The sequence below is a fragment of the Symphalangus syndactylus genome, chromosome 1 (genome assembly GCF_028878055.3).
Source record: "Symphalangus syndactylus isolate Jambi chromosome 1, NHGRI_mSymSyn1-v2.1_pri, whole genome shotgun sequence".
NCBI classification, from domain to species: Eukaryota; Metazoa; Chordata; class Mammalia; order Primates; family Hylobatidae; genus Symphalangus; species Symphalangus syndactylus.
The window spans coordinates 135,634,824-135,658,056 of record NC_072423.2 but is presented as its reverse complement, the minus strand read 5'-3'; the positions used below and the strand labels follow the sequence as shown (position 1 = coordinate 135,658,056).

General features: G+C 41.6%; 1 protein-coding gene and 1 pseudogene across 3 annotated transcripts in view; both read left to right on the top strand.

Moving 5' to 3' along the window:
* RARB (retinoic acid receptor beta) overlaps positions 1–23,233 on the top strand; it is a 775,478-nt gene that overhangs the window by 494,300 nt on the left and 257,945 nt on the right. The gene's annotated exons all lie outside the window — the stretch shown is intronic.
* On the top strand, positions 3,175–5,748 carry LOC129491318 (cofilin-1-like; annotated as a pseudogene).

Below are 23,233 nucleotides of genomic sequence, written 5' to 3'. Positions count from 1 at the left end.
GGTTTTGATTTTTTCAGCATTGTCATCAGACAATATCCTTAATGTCCTTTTCTCTGTGTGTCAATTCACCAACCTTTTATTTTAACTCTTGTAGTGCCCAGCATAGATAGTACCTCATGCTCTGTCTTTCCCCAGGACTCCATGTTTATGTTTGATCAGTGAATAATTAGATTTAAGAAGTCCTCATCTAGCTGTTAATTCTTATTAACTATAATATTAAAGAGGATTTTCAATAATATATTGGACCAATTTATTTGTGTTCTCAGACCTGGGGAGATGAAAGAAAATTCTTACATGGCAAGTGATGTGTTTAGATTAATGGTGAAGTTTTATCCTCCGAATAGTGGGCGCACATGAGGAATAAGGGAAGTGACATGCATGTTTTCTCACCCTCTTATCATGGTGATCCTGAGATCCTGCCATCAAACCCTCAGGACCTCCTGGGATACAGTTTAATGGCATAGGCAATGCCCACATAATAACTAAATCCTTGTGGGAGTATCTTAATAGCATCCATTTCATTCCCTGGAAAGATAACTAGTTTCCCTTCTGTGGAATGGCCATATTGAGACAGGGTGAGGAAGCTTGAGTGTTTTGAATCTGACAGCTGCATTATGGGTAAGACTGTCATCAATTCTCCTTTTCAACACATGCTTAGTTTATGCCTATTCTCCATCCCTTAGCCCAGACAATCTCATCTGACCAACCAAAATTAGAGAGCTGTCAGGTACCATAAAAACCCACGAATGAGGGTCTTTTCCTCACAGGCCTAAGAGTTCCATTCAACATGATTGCATGCATGCGTGTCAGTTTTGATTTTTTTTCTCCTGAATAGCAGACTTCACCACTGCCTGAAAAGACACAGGTCTTGATGAGAAAGTGATCTGATGATAAAACGAACCCTGTATTTGTAGAGTTAAGGAGTTTTACCATCCAGAAAAGAGAGATGTTCACAGTGGATTCTGTACTGTGCGAGTTGTAGACAGACATTTATTGATTCAGGATATACTCTCAGGTCACTTATTTTTATTCTTTTGAAAAGGTGATCTAGCCTAGAACTATTCATGAGAAAAAGTAACTAGCACTATCTCAGTGTCACAGCTTAATTGGGTGGTCAAAAGCTTGCTGTAAATCAGTCTTTCTGGAACAGTGGGGACATTTTCTCTGTAATCAACTAAAAATAAAAATAATACGATCATCTTTTTTTTTTTTTTTTTCGTTAATGGATGTACCCACTTCCTCATCTTTAGGATTCCTCTCCACAGCAAATTCTATGCAGTCATTGAACATTGCCAGAATGTTTTCAGAAAGAATATTAAGGCATTTTCTTTTTTTCCTTACACCTTCATTATCTTTCCTCAAAATATTATAGTAAATTAAAATGGCTCATAAGGTCTTATCACCACCCCATAAGATATTATTTTCTCTGTAGTAGTATTCTCACACCAGCTTCAGTTTGAAACTCTGGCTGATCATCTTTGGAACTGATCCATGGTATTTGACTGCAGAAAAGGAGCTTTCCAGGGCCAGGACATAAAACCAAAAGTTTGGCCAATGAGAGGCCTGTCTGCCCTGACTCCATTACTAATTCACCAGTCCCTGACCCAGGATTTCCAACATTTTTCCCTTCTGCCATTTCCTTGCATTTTACTTTGTTCCTCATGTCAAATATTCACTTTATTGCTTCTAAATGCTACATCTCACTTCTAGTACCAAAGTGATATTTAGAATCCAAACTTCTATATATGTGAATTCATAGGTAGAATTATTGATGTTAACGTATCTCTCAAAAAAGGGCTAAAGGAGCTTTTTGTGAAACCTGGGGTTTACTTTTTGTTGTTCTTTTTGACCAGAGGTATGATTTGGCTTCTTTCCCAGTGAACTCATGACTCCTGCTTCCTTCCGTCTTATAGCGTATAGTCAAACCCCAGGCAAAGCCTCAACGTTCATTACTTAATCCCTTTAAAACACTTTGATTTATGGAACAGAGGATAGAACCTGGGAAATTTTGAAGTATCCACCCAACATTGATATTTAAGCATGCTCATTCTTTATATCCTTCTTCAAATTATAGGCCTATAAGTCCATCAGAGGAACTTTGGGTTTCCCTTTGGGAGCACTGTTTTTCCAAGTAGTATAACCCCAGTGTGGAAATCTGTGTTTAACAAACAGACCTTTTTCAGTACAAGACACAATAAGTTTAAGATAAGCTTAGAAAACCATCGGGGTTTTCAAGTACAATTATTCCTGAGTTAAACAGGACAGTGACCCATTACAAGTTATGTGTGATGCATTCAGACTTTGGGAACTTGACCAAAATGACTTTGAAATGTACAGGGAAAAACCATGATCATTTACCTGGATGGAGTGGTAGGGTACTGCTTCCGCCAAGCCAGAGGTAACTGAATATTGGTGTAATACATTGTCTTTTTTGTTGACCAAAAAACTTAAAATATCTAGAGGAAAATTTAACAGAGATAAAAATACCATTTTTAAATTGTGCTGTCAGGTCGGGCACAGTGGCTCACACCTGTAATCCCGGCACTTTGGGAGGCCGAGGCAGGCCAATCACCTGAGGTTAGGTGTTCAAGACCAGCCCAGCCAACATGGCGAAACCCCGTGTCTACTAAAAATGCAAAAATTAGCTGGGCACGGTGGCAGGCACCTGTAATCCCAGCTACTCGGGAGGCTGAGGCAGGAGAATCACTTGAATCTGGGAGGCAAAGGTTGCAGTGAGCCGAGATCATGCCACTGCATCCCAGCCTGAGCAACAGAGTGAGACTCCATCTCAAAAAATAAATTTAAAAAAAATTGTGCTGTCAGCCATTTAAGTCTTGAATCAATGCAAAGAGACCTTGCTCTTTGGTAGAAAGCTCAGTGTTGTGAAGTTGTAACTTCTCCCCAGAAGAAGCTATGAATTCAATGTGATGTTCTCTAAAATTAAAAGAAAAAAGAAAAAAGATTATTTGGGGAATTTGTGGAGGCAGGCAGTAGAAGGATGGATGCTAATTGATGTGATGATTCTTAAGTTTATCTGAAAAAATTAAAAGATAATAGTTGAAGGAAAAATGTTTGTAGAAAAAAAAAAAAGACAAAAGGAAAGACCATCTTCCCATGAAATAAAATGCATTATAAGCAATAGCCATCAAAACAGTGAGTTACTGGAGTAGCAAGATGAATAGTGCAGCATTGGGTCTGGAGGTATTCCCAAATACATATGGAAATTCAGTATATGAGGTAGGCATTGAAATGAGTGATGAAAACATATACTATTTAATAAATGTTGGGCGGGGGGAAGCAAGCTTCCTACCTCATTCCTTCCACCAAAATAAACCTCAGATAAGCCATAGAGGGATAAATGATTGTGATGAAGAGAAAGAAAGTTGAGACTGCAAAGTCCTAAAAGAAATATGGGTCTATTTTATACTTAGGGAGAGAGGACCTTTTTAGGAGTGACGTGAAATGCAAGAGCTAGAAAGTAAAATATTGATTTGACCACAAAACAAAAGTAAGTTCTGATTTTCTTACTGGCCAAGTACCTTCATTTATATATCAGTATACACATTGGCACACATATGTAAATACATATATGCCATTTTAATTTCTCCAAATAGATCCCTAATACTTATGTGCTCTGGAAGGATACAAACAAAATTTTTTGCTATGACTTTGGGACAATCTTTTAATTAATATAATTTTATAATCATATTTTTATAATGGCATAAGCGTGTATTGTATAAACAGTAAAATCTGTTGATACTGTGTTTAACTCGTAATGGCCCATAATTCAATGGTTCTTAGTCTTTTTGAAGATAGAGACTACTTTAAGAATCAGAAGCCGTGGCCCCGATCCTCGGACAAGAGCACATAAGTGCAGATACCCAAAATGCAATGTGAGTTGGAAATCCCTGCTCTAACTAGTTCTAAAGAGAGTTGGTCAGTGATCTATTGCCGTATAACAAACCAACCCCAAACTTATTTGCTTAAAACAAGAACCATTCTATTGCTTATGATTCTGTGGGTCAAAAATTTAGGCAGGACTCAGCAGGTCCAATTTGTCTGGGCTTCATGTGGGGTTGTCTGCAGATTACTGGGGTCAGAGGATCCAAAAGGGCCTCACCTACATGTTTGGGGCCCTGGTCCTATCTGTTGGCAGGTATGCCTCAGTGCTCCTCCATTGGCCTCTCTCCAACAGAATACCCAGGGCTCAAGGCAAAAACATGGAGGATCAAGGCAAAAACAGAAGCCATGTGATCTCTGAAGCTCTGGGCCCAGCCAACACATAGCATCACTGTCATCACGTTCTGTTGGTCAAAGCAAACTACAGGGCCAGCCCAGAATGAGGGGAAATACATCCAAGGTAGGAGGAATGGCACAGCCACATTACCAAACGACATGTGGGATAAGAGCGATTGCTGTGGTCGTTATTAAAGAACAGCCTACCACAATAGAGTTCTCTGAATATGTGCCACTTTTAGCAACAGATGAATTTTTCCATTTGTGCCCTAACATTCATACACAACAAAACATAGTAATCTGAGTGACTGTACACTATAATAGTAGTCTACTCAATTTAAATTCCCAAGGATTTTCTTGTAGCATATTCAGAATCTTCCAAAATGAAAACTATGAAAGTATGCATGGAATGGGAAAGTAGATGCCATAACTTTGGCTTGTATATTTCATCCATTTTGATATGAAACATTTTCCATAACTTAGCTCTAGTTTAGGAACTCTTCAGAAAACCCACACTGTCCTAGATAATGAAGGGCCACACATTTTCTAGTAGACCTCATTTTTCTAGCAGCCCACACGAAGATGAAGAGCTGGAGAAAAAACATAAACCACAGCCCTAAAATGGATGAATATAGGGATAAGATTTAGAAATTAAACTAAATTTATGACTTCAAAACCCAAGAAGACTTCCAGTTAAGTGTGGTCAGCTTAACTACAAGTTTATCTCCCTTCTTAAACACCATTCACATTCTAGTACCTCAATATTAAATGACAATAGGCAATCAAGGATCACCAACACATGAAGAAAGCCTCTGCTAAACTAGAAAGCAAAAGTAAACAAACAAAAGATGACACTCAAGGAAGCAGAGATAATAAAGGAAATGAAAGAAGATCATGAAAATCATTGATTTCTAGTCTTGGACAACATAGACGATACTGTGTAGTATTAAAGAGCAGGTTCAGTCAGATCTCCTCCTCTCTGGCTCTCTTTGCCATCTCTTTTTGACTTCTGGAAATGTAGATTCCTGTGTGGCTGTCTCTGATGGCATCATCAAGGTATCCAATGACATGAAGGTACACAAGTTGTTAAAACCAGAGGAGTTGAAGAAGCTCAAGAAGGTGGTACTCTTCTGCCTGAGTGAGGACAAGAACTCATCCTCAAGGAGGGCAACCAGATGTTGGTGGGTGATGTCAGCCAGACTGTCAATGGCCTATCCACCACCTCTGTCAAGATGCTGCCAGACAAAGACTTCTGTAATGCCCTCTATGACACAAACTGTGAGACCAAGGAGAGCAAGGAGGAGGACCTGGTGTTCAGCTTCTGGGCCTGAGTCTGCACCCCTGAAGAGCAAAATGATCTATGCCAACTCCAAGGACACTATCAGGAAGAAGCTGACGGGGATCAAGCATGAATTACAAGCAAACTGCTAAGCGGAAGTCAAGAACGACCGCACCTTTGCAGAGAAACTGGGAGGCAGTGCCATCAACTCCCTGGAGGGAAAGCCTTTGTAAGCCCCCTTCCTGGAACATCTGGAAGCCCCAGACCTGCCCGCAGGGGTTGCAGGCTGCCCTATTCCTAACAGACAGGAAGGGACTGGAGAATCTCAGCAGTGGGAGAGCAATACTTTCACCCACCCCGTTGCCAAACAGCTCCCCACCAAGCCCTGCCTTTTCCTCTCCCCTCCATCCCTGACAGTTCTGGCCTTCCCAAATTACCTTCGATCTTCTGATTCCTCTTGGGTTGAAGTGTTAACAGAAAGGAGTCCTGATCCAGACCTCAAGAGAGGGTTCTTAGATCTCATGCAAGAAAGAATTTAGGGCAAGTCCACAGAATAAAGTGAAAGCAAGTTTATTAGAGAAGTAAAGAAACAAAAGAATGGCTGCTACTCCATAGGCAGAGCAGTGCCATAGGCTGCTCAACTAAGGATACTTAGTTATTTCTTGATTATATGCTAAACAAGGGGTGGCTTATTCATGAGTTTTCTGGGAAAGAGGCAGGCAATCCCAGAACTGAGGATCCCTTCCCCTTTTAAACCAAATAGGGTAACTTCCTGATGTTGCCATGGCATTTGTAAATTATCAGAGTGCTGGTGGGAGTGTCTCTTAGCATGCTAATGCATTATAATTAGCGTATGATGAGCAGTGACGACAACCAGAGGTCATTTTCATGGCCATCTTGGTTTTGGTGGGTTTTGGCTGGCTTCTTTACCACAACCTGTTTTATCAGCAAGGTCTTTGTGTTCTGTACCTTATGCTGAGCTCCTTTCTCATCCTGTGACTTAGAATGCCTAACCTCCTGGGAATGCAGCCCAGTAGCTCTCAGCCTTATTTTACCCAGCCCCTGTTTTAGATGGAGTCGATCTGGCTCAAATGCTCTGATAGAAGCAGACCAAATACCCCCTCAGGCACTTCAGTTTGGGGGGGGTATTTTTTAATAACACCCTAACTCCTCACCTATTCCTTATCCTTCCTCTGCTGCCAGCTTCTAACTGCAGTGCTTACTCGTGCTTGTCTGTTGAGTTGTGTGTATAAATGGAATGTTGTGGAGATGAGCCCTCCCCATGCCACTGGTTCTTCTCCCTTTTTTCCTGGTCATGGCCGCTCACGGAAGCAGGACCAGTTGGGGACCTTCAGTTTGGGGGTAGTTGGGGGAAGCCGAAAAAAAGTGGGGGAGCAGGGGGAACAAAGAGCTTTTGGAAATAAAGATAAAATTACAAAAGTGAAACAAGTTGTTAATGCAAGTTTTCTTATGGACTCAGTTTTAGCTAAGTCCAAGACCAACAGATTCCAAATCACCTGTTGAGACCATGCAAGAGAAAGGGAAGCTGACTTTACATCCCCTGTCATCACCTACTTGAAGCATATATGAAAGAAGATAAGGAGATTTATTGAGGAAGGCTGATCATGAGAATTTCTTAAAGAGAGTTAGTAGTGTGTTCTTTGCTGCTTATCTCCCCCTCAGAAAGTAAGGGGATTGTCCCCTCTACCCCAGAAGTGAAGTGAGTTGACTTTTAGAGAAATACACAAAGATATTGCTATATATCTCCCTAAAATTCTGAGGGGCAGTGTGATTGGTATCCAACTGGACCTGCTAAAGTCAAAAATGGGAGGGAGGCTATCTGGAGTTGCAAATAACAGTAGAACAAAGAGAAAGGGGTGCAGTGAGGTCTTGCTGCATCTCACTGATAGTTGGACAAAGGTTTATATTTCCTGAAGGTTGCATGTGGAAAGGAACAGAAATTGAGTCATCCTGAAAAGGACCTCCGGAAAGACAAGATGTCCCCAGTTGTTTATTAGACAATTGTCTAATTTAGACTATTTTTAATACCTGGAAATGGCCCAAGTTCCTTTCAAGGGTAGGGAAAAAATTCAAAATAATATGGTTGACAGGCTATGGTATTAAAAAGTAAATCAGGCCAGGCGTGGTGGCTCAGGCTTGTAATCCCAGCACTTTGGGAGGCCGAGGCGGGCAGATCACGAGGTCAGGAGATCGAGACCACGATGAAACCCCGTCTCTACTAAAAATACAAAAAATTAGCCAGGCGTGGTGGCAGGCGCCTGTAGTCCCAGCTACTCGGAGAGGCTGAGGCAGGAGAATGGCATGAACCCGGGAGGCGGAGCTTGCAGTGAGCCGAGATTGCGCCACTGCACTCCAGCCTAGGCGACAGAGCGACACTCCGTCTCAAAAAAAAAAAAAAAAAAGTAAATCAAATAACTTCTTTTCATAATTTACACCTTAAAAGTCCAACTGTTTTTCAGCAAAGTAGTTACCTTTGTAGTTTTGAGAGGTGACAGCGTGCTGGGAGTCCTCACAGCCCTCACTCGCTCTTGGTGCCTCCTCTGCCTGGGCTCCCACTTTGGCGGCACCTGAGGAGCCCTTCAGCTCCCTGTGCACTGTGGGAACCCCTTTCTGGGCTGGCCAAGGCGGGAGCCGGCTCCCTCAGCTTACAGGGAGGTGTGGAGGGAGAGGCGCGAGCGGGAACCGGGGCTGTGTGCCGCGCTTGTGGGCCAGCTGGAGTTCCGGGTGGGTGTGGGCTTGGGGGGCCCCGCACTCGGAGCAGCCGGCTGGCCCTGCAGGCCCGGGCAATGAGGGACTTAGCACGCAGGCCAGCGGCTGCGGAGGGTGTACTGGGTCCCCCAGCAGTGCCAGCCCACTCGCACTGTGCTCGATTTCTCGCCAGGCCTTAGCTGCCTTCCCGCGGGGCAGGCCTTGTGACTGCAGCCTGCCATGCCTGAGTCTTCCCCCGCCTCCATGGGCTCCTGTGCCACCTGAGCCTCACCGACGAGCGCCACCCCCTGCTCCAAGGCACCCAGTCCCATCGGCCACCCAAGGGCTGAGGATTGTGAGCGCACAGCGCAGGACTTGCAGGCAGCTCCACCTGCAGCCCCGGTGCGGGATCCACTGGGTGAAGCCAGCTGGGCTCCTGAGTCTGGTGGAGATGTGGAGAACCTTTGTGTCTAGCTCAGGGATTGTAAATACACCAATCAGCACCCTGTATCTAGCTCAGGGTCTGTGAATGCACCAGTTGACACTCTGTATCTAGCTACTCTGGTGGGGCCTTGGAAAACCTTTATGTCTAGCTCATGGATTGTAAATATACCAATCAGCACTCTGTGCCTAGTTCAAGGTTTGTAAACACACCAATCACCACCCTGTGTCTAGCTCAGGGTCTGTGAATGCACCAATCGACACTGTATCTAGCTGCTCTGGTGGGGCCTTGGAGAACCTTTATGTCTAGTTCAAGGATTGTAAATACACCAATCAGCACTCTGTATCTAGCTCAGGGTTTGTGAACACGCCAATCAGCACCCTGTGTCTAGCTCCGGGTCTGTGAGTGCACCAATCGACACTCTGTATCTAGCTGCTCTGGTGGGGCCTTGGAGAACCTTTGTGTCGATACTATGTATCTAACTGATCTCTTGGGGAGGTGGAGAACCTTTATATCTAGCTCAGGGATTGTAAACACACCAATCAGTGTCCTGTCAAAACAGATCACTTGGCTCTACCAATCAGCAGGACGTGGGTGGGGCTAGATAAGAGAATAAAAGCAGGATGCCCAAGACAGCAGTGGCAACCTGCTTGGGTCCCCTTCCATGCTGTGGAAGCTTTGTTCTTTCGCTCTTTGCAATAAATCTTGCTACTGCTCACTCCTTGGGTCCACACTGCTTTTAAGAGCTGTAACACTCACTGCGAAGGTCTGCAGCTTCACTCCTGAGCCAGCGAGACCACGAACCCACCAGAAGGAAGAAACTCCGAACACATCCGAACATCAGAAGGAACAAACTCCAGACGCGCCACCTTAAGAGCTGTAATACTCACCGCGAGGGTCCGCGGCTTCATTCTTGAAGTCAATGAGACCAAGAACCCACCAATTCCGGACACAGTTTCATCATTCTTTAGCATCTCCCTAGTGGATCTGTTGGCACCTTTTGTTGTCAATCCCTGGAATCTCTCCTAAAACATTGATACAATCAGAAAAGTCCCAATGAACATCCTTTTATAGAAATGAAAATATTTAACAGGTAGGCTGAATGACAATATTAAGAAACACTCACAAAATGTAGGATAAAAAGACACAGGGATTATAAAATTAGGAGGGAGCAGGGAAGAAAGATTTAGATCAGCCCAGAAGGTTTAACATTTGGCTATTAAGAATTACAGGGAGAAATAAGAGAAAATGAATGGGAGAAAATTATTTTTTTTAAAAAAAGGGAATTTCCTGAGAACTGAAGAATATAAAGTTTCAGACTAGAAGGACAAGATGTCTAGGTACAGTTATTGAAAAACTTTTTTAAAAGATTCACATCAAGCAGCACTACTACAATATTTCAAAATAATAGATCCAAAAAAGGAGGGGGAACATTATAATCAAAGCAATTGGAATCAGAAAGACATCAGAGTTTTTAATAGCTATATTAGAAGAGAGAAAAACAAAAAAGCAATATTTTTATAATTCTGAGAGAAAATGACTATCAACCTAGAATTCTATACCTGCCAAAACTTTTAAGTTTGAGCATGGAATAGAGACATCTTTAGATATGTAATGTCTCAGAATGTTTCTCTCCATGTACTCTTTACTAATCTGATCCTTGAGGTTTGGCTTTGACCAGATTAGGCAGTTAACTCTGAAACAGAAAGGATTCATGAAACTAAGTGACCAACATAAATCAGAAATGTAAAGCAATAATGAGATGGTGAGAAAAGGTAAAGTCTCACATGACAGCTGTACGATGGCTCTAGAAAGAAACATGCTCAGATTGGATACAAACAATGTAATTGGTATATTATTTGGTCTATTTGACTATAGGAAAGTAATACTAATAATGAGGTATATGAAAGAAAATTAAGAGTGGGTGTATAGGCAAGTTTAAAAAGAGAAGCAACTATCAACTTGCAGAAAAATAAGCATTTGTATGAGAAATAAAACACAGTATACTAGTTGGCTTTGCAGTAAATAATATACAGTACTTATAAACACTATTTATTTAACAAAAGCCTTATCAAGAATTACACATATTTCTAAAGAATTATTGGCAATATACATTTTTAAATGAAGTAAGCAGGAGGATAGTATAAGAGAGCTAATTCCTCTTGTCCCATAAAGAATATCAATATGCAGTATAAAATTGGTGTATTAAGAAATAGCAATACAAGATATTTGGCAACCTAGAGATCAGAATAAATGGATGAGCGATTTAAGTAGTTGTCTCTAGGCCGGGTGCAGTGGCTTATGTCTGTAATCCCAACACTTTGAAAGACTGAGGCAGGCAGATCACCTCAGCTCAGGAGTTCAAGACAAGCCTGCCCAACATGGCAAAACCCCATCTTTACTAAAAATACAAAAATTAGCTGAGCATGGTGGTGCACACCCATAATCCCAGCTACTAGAGGGGCTGAGGCAGAAGAATCACTTGAACCTGAGAGGCAGAGGTTGCAGTGAGCCGAGATCAGGCCACTGCCCTCCAGCCTGGGCAACAGAACAAGACTCTGTCTCAAAGAACAAGTAAAAATAAGTAAGTGAAATAGGGGGAAGGTTCCAAGATGGCCGAATAGGAACAGCTCTAGCCTGTAGCTCCCAGCATGAGCGACACAGAAGACAGGCAATTTCTGCATTTCCAACTGAAGCACAGGGTTCATCTCACTGGGGCTTGTCAGACAGTGGGTGCAGCCCACGGAGCATGAGCCAAAGCAGGGTGGGGCATGGCCGCACCTGGGAGACACAAGGGGTCAGGGAACTCCCTTTCCTAGCCAAGAGAAGCTGTGACAGATGGTACCTGGAAAATTGGGACACTGCCACCCTAATACTGCACTTTTCCAACAGTCTTAGCAAATGGCACACCAGGAGATTATATCCCGCACCTGGCTCGGAGGGTCCCACACCCACGGAGCCTCGCTCACTGCTAGCACAGCAGTCTGAGATCGAACTGCAAGGCAGCCGCGAGGCTAGGGGAGGGGCATCCACCATTGCTGAGGCTTGAGTAGGTAAACAAAGAAGCCAGGAAGCTTGAACTGGGTGGAGCCCACTGCAGCTCAAGGAGGCCTGCCTGCCTCTGTAGACTGCACCTCTCAGGGCAGGGCATAGAAGAACAAAAGGCAGCAGAAACTTCTGCAGACTTAAACATCCCTGTCTGACAGCTTTGAAGACAGTAGTGGTTCTCCCAGCACGGAGTTTGATTTCTGAGAATGGACAGACTGCCTCCTCAAGTGGGTCCCTGACCCCCGAGTAGCCTAACGGGGAGGCACCACCCAGTAGGGGCTGACTGACACCTCATACGGCTGGGTGCCCCTCTTAGACGAAGCTTCCAGAGGAAGGATAAGGCAGCAACATTTGCCATTCTGCAGCCTCCGCTGGTGTGATACCTAGGCAAACAGGGTCTGGAGTGGACCTCCAGCAAACTCCAACAGACCTACAGCTGAGGGTCCTGACTGTTAGAAGGAAAACTAACAAACAGAAAGGACATCCGCACCAAAACCCCACCTATACATCACCATCATCAAAGACCAAAGGTAGATAAAACCACAAAGATGGGGAGAAACCAGAGCAGAAAAGCTGAAAATTCTAAAAATCAGAGTGCCTCTTCTCCTCCAAAGGAACGCAGCTGCTCGACAGCAACGGAACAAAACTGGATGGAGAATGACTTTGAAGAGTTGAGAGAAGAAGGCTTCAGATGCTCAGTAATAACAAACTCCTCCAAGCTAAAGGAGGATGTTGAAACCCATCGCAAAGAAGCTACAAGCCTTGAAAAAAGATTAGACAAATGGCTAACTAGAATAACCAGTGTAGAGAAGTCCTTAAATGACCTGACAGAGCTAAAAACCATGGCACGAGACTACGTGATGCATGTACAAGCTTCAGTAGCTGACTCAATCAAGTGGAAGAAAGGGTATCAGTGATTGAAGTTCAAATGAATGAAATGAAGTGAGAAGAGAAGTTTAGAGAAAAATTAGTAAAAAGAAGTGAACAAAGCCTCCAAGAAATATGGGACTATGTGAAAAGACCAAATCCACATCTGATTGGTGTACCTGAAAGTGACAGGGAGAATGGAACCAAGTAGGAAAACACTCTGCAGGATATTAATAAGGAGAACTTCCCCAACCCAGCAAGACAGGCCAACATTCAAATTCAGGAAATACAGAGAACTTCACAAAGATACTCTCTGAGAAGAGCAACTCCAGGACACATAATTATCAGATTCACAAAGTTGAAATGAAGGAAAAAATGTTAAGGGCGGCCAGAGAGAAAGGTCAGGTTACCCACAAAGGGAAGCCCGTCAGACTAACAGGGGATCTCCTGACAGAAACTCTACAAGCCAGAAGAGAGTGGCGGCCAATACTCAACATTCTTTTTTTTTTTTTTTTTTTTTTTTTGAGACGGATCTTGCCCTGTCGCCCAGGCTGGAGTGCAGTGGCGCAGTCTCGGCTCACTGCAAGCTCCGCCTCCCGGGTTCACACCATTCTCCTGCCTCAGCCTCTCCAAGTAGCTGGTACTACAGGCGCCCGCCACCATGCCCAGCTAATTTTTTGTATTTTTTAGTAGAGACAGGGTTTCACCATGGTCTCTATCTCCTGACCTCGTGATCCGCCCGCCTCGGCCTCCCAAAGTGCTGGGATTACAAGCGTGAGCCACCGCGCCCGGCCTCAACATTCTTAAAGAAAAGAATTTTCAACCCAGAATTTCATATCCAGCCAAACTAAGCTTCATAAGTGAAAGAGAAATAAAATCCTTTACAGATAAGCAAATGCTGAGAGATTTTGTCACCACCAGGCTTGCCCTACAAGAGCTCCTGAAGGAAGGACTAAACACGGAAAGGAACAACCGGTACCAGCCACTACAAAAATATGCCAGATGGTAAAGACTATCAATGCTAGGAAGAAACTGCATCAACTAACAGGCAAAATAACCAGCTAACATCATAATGACAGGAACAGATTCACACATAACAATATTAACCTTAAATGTAAATGGGCTGAATGCTCCAATTAAAAGACACAGACTGGCAAGTTGGATAAAGAGTCAAGACCCACCAGTGTGCTGTATTCAGGAAACCCATCTCATGTGCAGAGACACACATAGGCTCAAAATAAAGGGATGGAAGAGGATCTACCAAGCAAATGGAAAACAAACAAAAAAAAAGCAGGGGTTGCAATCCTAGTCTCTGATAAAACAGACTTTAGGTCAAAAGAGACAAAGAAGGCCATTACATAATGGTGAAGGGATCAATTCAACAAGAAGAGCTAACTATCCTAAATATATATGCACCCAATACAGGAGCACCCAGATTCATAAAGCAAGTCCTTAGAGATCTACAAAGAGACTTAGACCCCCACACAATAATAATGGGAGACTTTAACACCCCTCTGTCAACTTTAGACAGATCAACGAGGCAGAAAGTTAACAAGGATATCCAGGAATTGAACTCAGCTCTGCACCAAGTGCACCTAATAGACATCTACAGAACTCTCCACCCCAAATCAACAGAATATACATTCTTCTCAGCACTGCATCGCACTTACTCCAAAATTGACCACATAGTTGGAAGTAAAGCACTCCTCAGAAAATATAAAAGAACAGAAATTATAACAGACTGTCTCTCAGACCACAGTGCAATCAAACTAGAACTCAGGATTAAGAAAACTCACTCAAAACAGCTCAACTACCTGGAAATTGAGCAATCTGCTCCTGAATGACTACTGGATACATAACAAAATGAAGGCAGAAATAAAGATGTGCTTTGAAACCAATGAGAATAAAGACACAACATACCAGAATCCCTGGGACACATTTACAGCAGTGTGTAGAGGGAAATTTTTAGCACTGAATGCCCACAAGAGAAAACAGGAAAGATCTAACATCACAATTAAGAGAACTGGAGAAGCAAGAGCAGACCCATTCAAAAGCTAGCAGAAGGCAAGAAATAACTAAGATCAGAGCAGAACTGAAGGAGATAGAGACACGAAAAACCTTTCAAAAAAATCAATGAATCCAGGAGCTGGTTTTTTGAAAAGATCAACAAAATTGATAGACCACTAGCAAGATTAATAAAGAAGAAAAGAGAGAAGAATCAAACAGACACAATAAAAAAATATGGATATCACCACCAATCCCACAGAAATACAGACTACCATCAGAGAATACTAGAAACACCTCTACACAAATAAACTAGAAAATCTAGAAGAAATGGATAAATACCTGGACACATACAGCCTCCAAAGACTAAACGAGGAAGACGTTGAATCCCTGAATAGACCAAAAACAAGTTCTGAAATTGAGGCAGTAATTGATATCCTACCAATCAAAAAAAGTCCAGGACCAGACGGATTCACAGCCAAATTCTACCAGAGGTTCAAAGAGGAGCTGGTACCATTCCTTCTGAAACTATTCCAACAATAGAAAAAGAGGGAATCCTTCCTAACTCATTTTATGAGGCCAGCATCATCCTGATACCAAAGCCTGGCAGAGACACAACCAAAAAAGAGAATTGTAGACCAATATCCCTGATGAACATCAATGCAAAAATCCTCACTAAAGTACTGGCAGACTGAATCTAGCAGCACATCAAAAAGCTTATCCACCAGGATCAAGTTGGCTTCATCCCTGGGATGCAAGGCTGGTTCAACATACACAAATCAATAAACATAATCCAGCATATAAACAGAGCCAAAGACAAAAACCAGGTAATTATCTCAATACTTGCAGAAAAGGCCTTTGACAAAATTCAACAGCCCTTTATGCTAAAAACTCTCAATAAACTAGGTATTGATGGAACGTATCTAAAAATAATAAGAGCTATTTAGGACAAACCCACAGCCAATATCATACTGAATGGGCAAAAACTGGAAGCATTCCCTTTGAAAACTGGCACAAGGTAGGGATGCCCTCTCTCACCACTCCTATTCAACATAGTGTTGGAAGTTCTGGCCAGGGCAATCAGGCAGGAGAAGGAAATAAAGGGTATTCAATTAGGAAAAGAGGAAGTCAAATTGTCCCTGTTTGCAGAAGACATGATTGTATATTTAGAAAACCCCATCGCCTCAGCCCAAAATCTCCTTTAGCTGATAAGCAACTTCAGCAAAGTCTCAGTATACAAAATCAATGTGCAAAAATCACAAGCATTCCTGTACACCAATAACAAACAGAGAGCCAAATCATGAGTGAATTGCCATTCACAATTGTTTCAAAGAGAATAAAATACCTAGGAATCCAACTTATAAGGGATGTGAAGGACCTCTTCAAGGAGAACTAGAAACCACTGCTCAATGAAATAAAAGAGGACACAAACAAATGGAAGAACAATCCATGCTCATGGATAGGAAGAATCAATATCATGAAAATGGCCATACTGCCCAAGGTGATTTATCGATTCAATGCCATCCCCATCAAGCTACCAATGACTTTCTTCACAGAATTGTAAAAAACTACTTTAAAGTTCATATGGAACCAAAAAAGAGCCTGCTTTGCCAAGTCAATCCTAAGCCAAAAGAACAAAGCTGGAGGCATCATGCCACCTGACTTCAAATTATACTACAAGGCTACAGTAACCAAAACAGCATGGTACTGGTACCAAAACAGAGATATAGACCAATGGAAAAAACAGAGGCCTCAGAAATAATAACACACATCTACAACCATCTGGTCTTTGACAAGCCTGACAAAAACAAGAAATGGGGAAAGGATTTCCTATTTAATAAATGGTGCTGGGAAAACTGGCTAGCCATATGTAGAAAGCTGAAACTGGATCCCTTCCTTACACCTTATACAAAAATTAATTCAAGATGGATTAAAGACTTAAATATTAGACCTAAAACCATAAAAACCCTAGAATAAAACCTAGGCAATACCATTCACAACATAGGCATGAGCAAGGACTTCATGTCTAAAACACCAAAAGCAATGGCAACAAAAGCCAAAATTGACAAATGAGATCTAATTAAACTAATGAGCTTCTGCACAGCAAAAGAAACTACCATCAGAGTGAACAGGCAACCTACAGAATGGGAGAAAATTTTTACAATCTACCCAACTGACAAAGGGCTAATGTCCAGAATCTACAAAGAACTTATACAAATTTATAAGAAAAAAATCAAACAACCCCATCAAAAAGTGGGCAAAGGATATGAACAGACACTTCTCAAAAGAAGACATTTATACAGCCAACAGACATATGAAGAAATGCTCATCATCACTGGCCATCAGAGAAATGCAAATCAAAACCACAATGAGATAACATTTCACACCAGTTAGAATGGAGATCATTGAAAAGTCAGGAAACAACAGGTGCTGGAGAAGATGTGGATAAATAGGAACACTTTTACACTGTTGGTGGGACTGTAAACTAGTTCAACCATGGTGGAAGACAGTGTGGCGATTCCTCGGGGATCTAGAACTAGAAATACCATTTGACCCAGCCATCCCATTACTGGGTATATACCCAAAGGATTATAAATCATGCTGCTATAAAGACACATGCACACGTATGTTTATTGTGGCGCTATTCACAGTAACAAAGACTTGGAACCAACCCAAATGTCCAACAATGATAGACTGGATTAAGAAAATGTGGCACATATACACCGTAGTATACTATGCAGCCATAAAAAAGGGATGAGTTCATGTCCTTTGTCAGGACATGGATGAAGTTGGAAACCATCGTTCTGAGCAAACTATCACAAGGACAGAAAATCAAACACCACATGTTCTCACTCATAGGTGGGAACTGAACAATGAGAACACTTGGACGCAGAATGGGGAACATCACACAGTGGGGCCTGTCGTGGGGTGGAGGGAGGGGGGAAGGATAGCATTAGGAGATATGCCTAATGTAAATGACGAGTTAATGGATGCAGCACACCAGCATGGCACATGTATACATATGTAACAAACCTGCATGTTGTGCACATGTACCCTAGAACTTAAAGTGTAATAAAAAAAATAAATAAATAAATCCTTAATGTAAAAATAAATAAATAAGTGGTTTCCTCTAAAAAGTGAAACGGGAAGGAAAAAAGTGAGAGTTCAGGGGTGTTGGGAATTTTCTTAAATTGTTACATTTCTTTTGGCACCATTTTAATTATGTATGTATATTACTTTGACAAAGAAATTTAAAAGAAATATTCATCATGGCTTGATTCAATTCAAGCTAGCATTATGTGTTGGTCACCCTCTGTTTTCAGATCAGTGTGAGTTGTGGAGAATGCGAAAATAGGAAACAATTTGATTTCCTGTTGGGGTTACTTAGGAATGGGGAGAGACAGGGGTTTGAGGAGTCAAGAGCATGGGCTGTGGTGTTAGGCAGGGGTGTGAATTCCAGCCCCCACCCATGCTGGCTGGCTGACCCTGGGCAATTTCTCTCTGCCTCTGTTTCCTCAGCCATAATATGGGGATGGTAATAGCACAAGCATACTGTATAGGTTTGGTGGGAGGCTTAAGTGAGTGAATGGATGTTCAGTGAGTGATTTGGTGTGTGGCACATACCAAATGTTCGATAAGCAGCAGTTATCACTCTATTTTAGGTAATGATACACACATCATGAAATTGTAAGCACAATGCTGGAAGGCCATCCTAAGTGCCTAGAAGGCAGAGCCGACGGATTTTTAAAAATTAATTCTTGGATAAAAATAATTGTCAGTTACAGGGCACTGATTACGAACTGAAAAGCTTTGCAGAAGCAATCCACTGTGTGAGAGACCTCTGTGGCCCGGCGTGTTGGTGTGAATTTTCTTGGCTTCCGTCTCCTGCCTCATGCATATCAGGCCAGGTTTGGCACCTCATTACCTTCTCTTGGCTTCCCCAGTTCCATTGTGCAGTCACCTCTTAAGTTTTCTGCCCTAGGGTAACTGCTAACAGCATTCATCCCATTTTCTGGCTGTCAACTGAAAGGCCACTGTGAGTTCACTTCCTGAGAGGGGCCTTGCTGGAGACCAAATAACCCAACCAAATTGCCAGAATTTCACATTTATTTTCTGCAAGAGTGGACAGGGAAACTCTGTTTCTGCCTCTGACAACCTCATCTATTATGATCTCTGCTATATTCTCTTCTTGTACTGATATTTTGTCACCTATGTGACCGGGGAACAGTCCACAGGAAAACACAGGAGAACATGTAAAGCATTTAAATGCGGAAATAATGTAGTAGTATAGCCATACATAAACTTTCAAAGTTGCATTAATAAACGTTCATTTATTTGAGTATTATTCATCCTCTAAAACAAAGGTTTTTAAAACATACATAACAAGTGTTAGAGTTCTTTTAGAATTTTCCTAATAGTTTTTTTCAGTTTTCACCAGAAGACACCCCCACTGGGGAGGGAAAAAAAAACATTCAAAGCATGCTATGATCTTAAGAGGACAAAAGGAAATAAAATTATATATTCCATATGATCTTATCTATGTAAGAAGAGAAAAATAAAGACAACTGGAAGAATATAAACCAAAATGCTAAGAGAGGTCACTCTGGGTTCAGAGATTTAGTAGTTTTTCTTTCTTACACCTTTTCTTTTATAGATGTAGTCTATTATGAGAAGGACGTATATGCTTTAAAAATAAGTAATAATAGCCTCAAGATAAATAACACAATTAAATTCCACAAATAACTTCAGTACTTACAATTTTCTAATATTTTAGGTGCTTTTAGAGTTGAAGGGACTTGGTAATAAAATGTATTTTATTCATTTAGTATTTGTTTAATGGCTTCTTATTGTCATTATTCCTTAGTAGATTTTAAACCTCTTGTGGGCAAAAATCAAACGTTAGACTTCTCTGTAACACAACTGCCTGGCCCAATTCTTCTTTGATGTTAAATGCTTGTAAGTATTTCAGCTTTGGAGCAGGATAAGGAGGGATGTTCCTTCCTCTCTGCCCGACAACATATGATACTTGAAACAAATTCTGAACAATGACATTTGGACATTTATGGCCACCTCTCTCATTAGCTGGAATTCTACTGAACTAATCCTAAGTGTAGTGCCAATTACCTAAAGGTTAATGTGGCCAAGCAATACCGGGAGAATTGGGGTTTTTCCAAGAAATGGTCTGTATCACATTATGTTCAGGATGAGAGAGTGACTGACACTGTAGAACAGCTCACTTGGGAGACCCAGAGTGTCCTGCTGTGCTACTCTCAGAACAGGGTCCTACTCTGAGGCTTAAGGGAGGAAAGATAAAGGACGAGGAAGTAAATGAAGCTGGGCAGAGTGTGGACGAGTTCAATAATTATTTATAAATCACCATGGATGCAGTGATGAACAAGTCCCTGCCCTCACAGAAATTACTTTCTAGTAGAGCTAAACTCCATTAGATCTCAGTATCAGAATGGGATTCCCTTGAAAAGTGAGAGATTTGAGGCCATGTACTAAATTAGAAGAGGCAGGAACAAGAAATGTACATTTTGCTCATCTATGGATATGTCAACCACTGTTACCACCATCCTCTTTCTTACCCACCCCCACCCCCACAAAAAAGTTAGAATATATTCACTACAGAATAGCAAAGCAAAATATTCCATGTATCAACAATAATTTAAAAAGTATTGTGTGTATAAACTTGATTCTCCAATTCAGAATCCTAATCACAACCATTATAGTTAATTTAGGAAGCTCTTAGTAATTCAGAGAGAATCTACAGCATTTATTTGAAAAGTTCCCTCAATGTGTCAGAAGACCTCATCTTACAGGGCTTTACCAATAGCTATATTTAGCCTCACTTTCTACATTTGCACCCTCGTTCATTCTACTCAGGAGCGTCACCTTCTTAATATGTCTGAAATGCATCGACATCACTCCCATCTCAAGGCTTTTGCTTTTATTGTTCTCTCTGCCTGAAATGTTCTTCAACCAAATCTTTACATGCCTCTTCCCCTCATATTTTTCAATTAGTTGTTCAGACATCACCTCCTTACAAAGGCCTTCCATGACCACCCTCATTAAGATATCTTCAGCCACCTCTAACCCTTTACCCTGCTTTATTTTATTTTGTACAGTACTATTACCTGAAATTATAAATACCTTTTTTGCCCTAGAATGTACATTCCAGAAGTATAGGTTTCGTGTTTGCCCTTTTCCCTGTCTACATCCCCAGAGCCTTAAAAGAGTAGGTGATTTAGACTGGATACTCAATAAATATTTGTTGGATGAATAAATTAATGAATTTAGTTGAACTAAGTTTACCTAGACAGAATAATCAAAAACATAGGTCAATTAGATCTAAAAATTGTAATTTATCTCTACAAACGTTCAACACTATATCTTTCATTGAACCACAGGTTTCACAATAAAATCACCGTTATTGAGCACTGAAGCATGTGTATGCCAGTCCCCCAACCCCCCAACAGACACACACACACACACAGAATTAAGCAAAGTACCAAAACATGAAAGTTTTCTGAAACTCATGAGCTACATTTTGGTCACTTAGACCATAAAAGCCCTAATTTCCTAACCCATTGCATTTCAGCCTCTTTTGCAGCAGGCATCCCATGGGAGAGCCAGAGATAGTATCTAGAGGCTGTATTTACAAAAGGGATGCTCTGCTCCGAAAGTCCCCTGGCTATTGTCACACCATTTGTTTTTCATGATTGGAATGTGTGGCATTATTGAAGGGTGGGCTGGTGTCTAAATTGAATGGGTGAAGAGAAACAGAGAGACATTCTCTTTGCCACCTTTGTAGATAGGTGGCTGGGGAGTCTATGTACTGAATTACCCACTGTCAATTATTGATGGTTTGGCTGGAATCATTTACACTCTCTAGTTACTTTGACATCTAGCCAAAAGGCAGCTGCCAGCCTGCTAGGAGCCTCCCTTTTAACCATAGGGAAGTTCAAAAGAAAAGATTCAGCAAACCAAACTCATCTGCACAAGCTTCTGCGGATTTCTGGAAGACTCAGGTCATGTTGCTTATTCATAAGAGTTTAAGTCATTTGCTCATTCACTTATTCATTTAATTTTATCCAGGAAAGGCTGACATTCATCAGTTTGCACTAATACAACTCTAATGGTTATTAAAATACTGAAATATTTGTGTGGCCCTTGGTAAGTGGCCACTACCCTGAGCCTTTCATCACCAGGGTCACCTCACGAGACCCTCCCCAAATCACCACTCAAAGGTTAGCACTTGGCACAGCAGGGGGCCTTCGAAACCAGCTCTCTGAGAGAACAGTTGAAGTCCATTCTGAGTAGTAGTGCCCACTACTTTCCATGTAATAAATATTTGATTATCACTTCACCTGAGACTGTAATAGCAATAAAACTTGCACTTGAAAGGTCTGTGTTTTTTACTTCATAATAAATTCAAGACTAGCTTAACAGAAATGGAACTCACATAATCTGAAAATATTAAATTGTTTTGAAACACCCTTAAAGGAGAAGTCTCCCAGGATCTAATTGTATTGCCTTGCCTTACCAAAACAAAGCTCACTTGCTAAATGAAGTTTAGCCTAAAGCTGCCTCCTTCCCTATTTTAAGTTTGGCCTGAAGGTTTCTCTGTACATCGTGAAGTATAACAACTGGAAATGTAAATACTCTGTAGCCTCACTTGTGCCAGTCACTGAGGTTGGCCAGTCAAACGTAGCCAGCTGTTTGAACCATGTTCAAATAGGGCCAACACTGAGCTGTAACCAATTCAATGCTTTCTGTACCTCACTTCTGTTTTCTGAACGTCACTTTCCTTTTTCTGTCCATAAATCTTCTTCCACCACGTGGCTGCGCGGGAGTCTGTGAGTCTACTCTGGCTCAGGAGGCTGCTGGAATCACAAATCATTAGTTGCTCAGTTAAATTCCTTTAAATTTAATTCAGCTGAAGTTGTTGGTTTTTTTTTAATCACACTCTTTGCCTAATTTGAGAGCATTTCCCAAAATAAAAAAAAAAGACATTCTGCTTTTAACACATACACCCACAAAGGCACAGGGATCTTTCTCCCTTGGATCGTGTGTTATAGCCATGGTTTGGATGTTAAGAGTCAACTGTATTACATTCCCAGGAGCCGTAGCATTGCACCTCCAGAGAAGGGCTGAAGGCTGGGCTCAACTAATCACATATACTGCAATGCTTGGAAACCTATTCATTTTCTGGGAAAAGATCATCCTCAACAGTTTCCACAAAACTGCATAAAACTTACACAACTCTGGCTGCAGTTTTTATATTGCAATTTAAACAATTTCTAAAAAATAAATAAGAGGCCTACTGTGGAGCTGACCCAAGTTTGAGCCATGCAGAAGGTCCTGAATTGGTTTAAAGACCGTGGCATGGACATATGAAAAAGAAGACCTGCAGCCTACTAGCTATTGGTACAGAGCATGTAAAGCGAAAGAGAACAGGTGTGATGAACATCGCTGATAGTAAAATGCAGAGACCTGCTGACATGTTTCTCCCTCTCAAGAAGAATGAGGAGTTTGGTGCTCATCATCATTGCACTGGGCTGACTACAAAGGACTCTGAAAGACTAATGGAAGAAAAACAGGTGACTTTATTGTACTACTGTACTTACCTCATCATATTGTTTTAG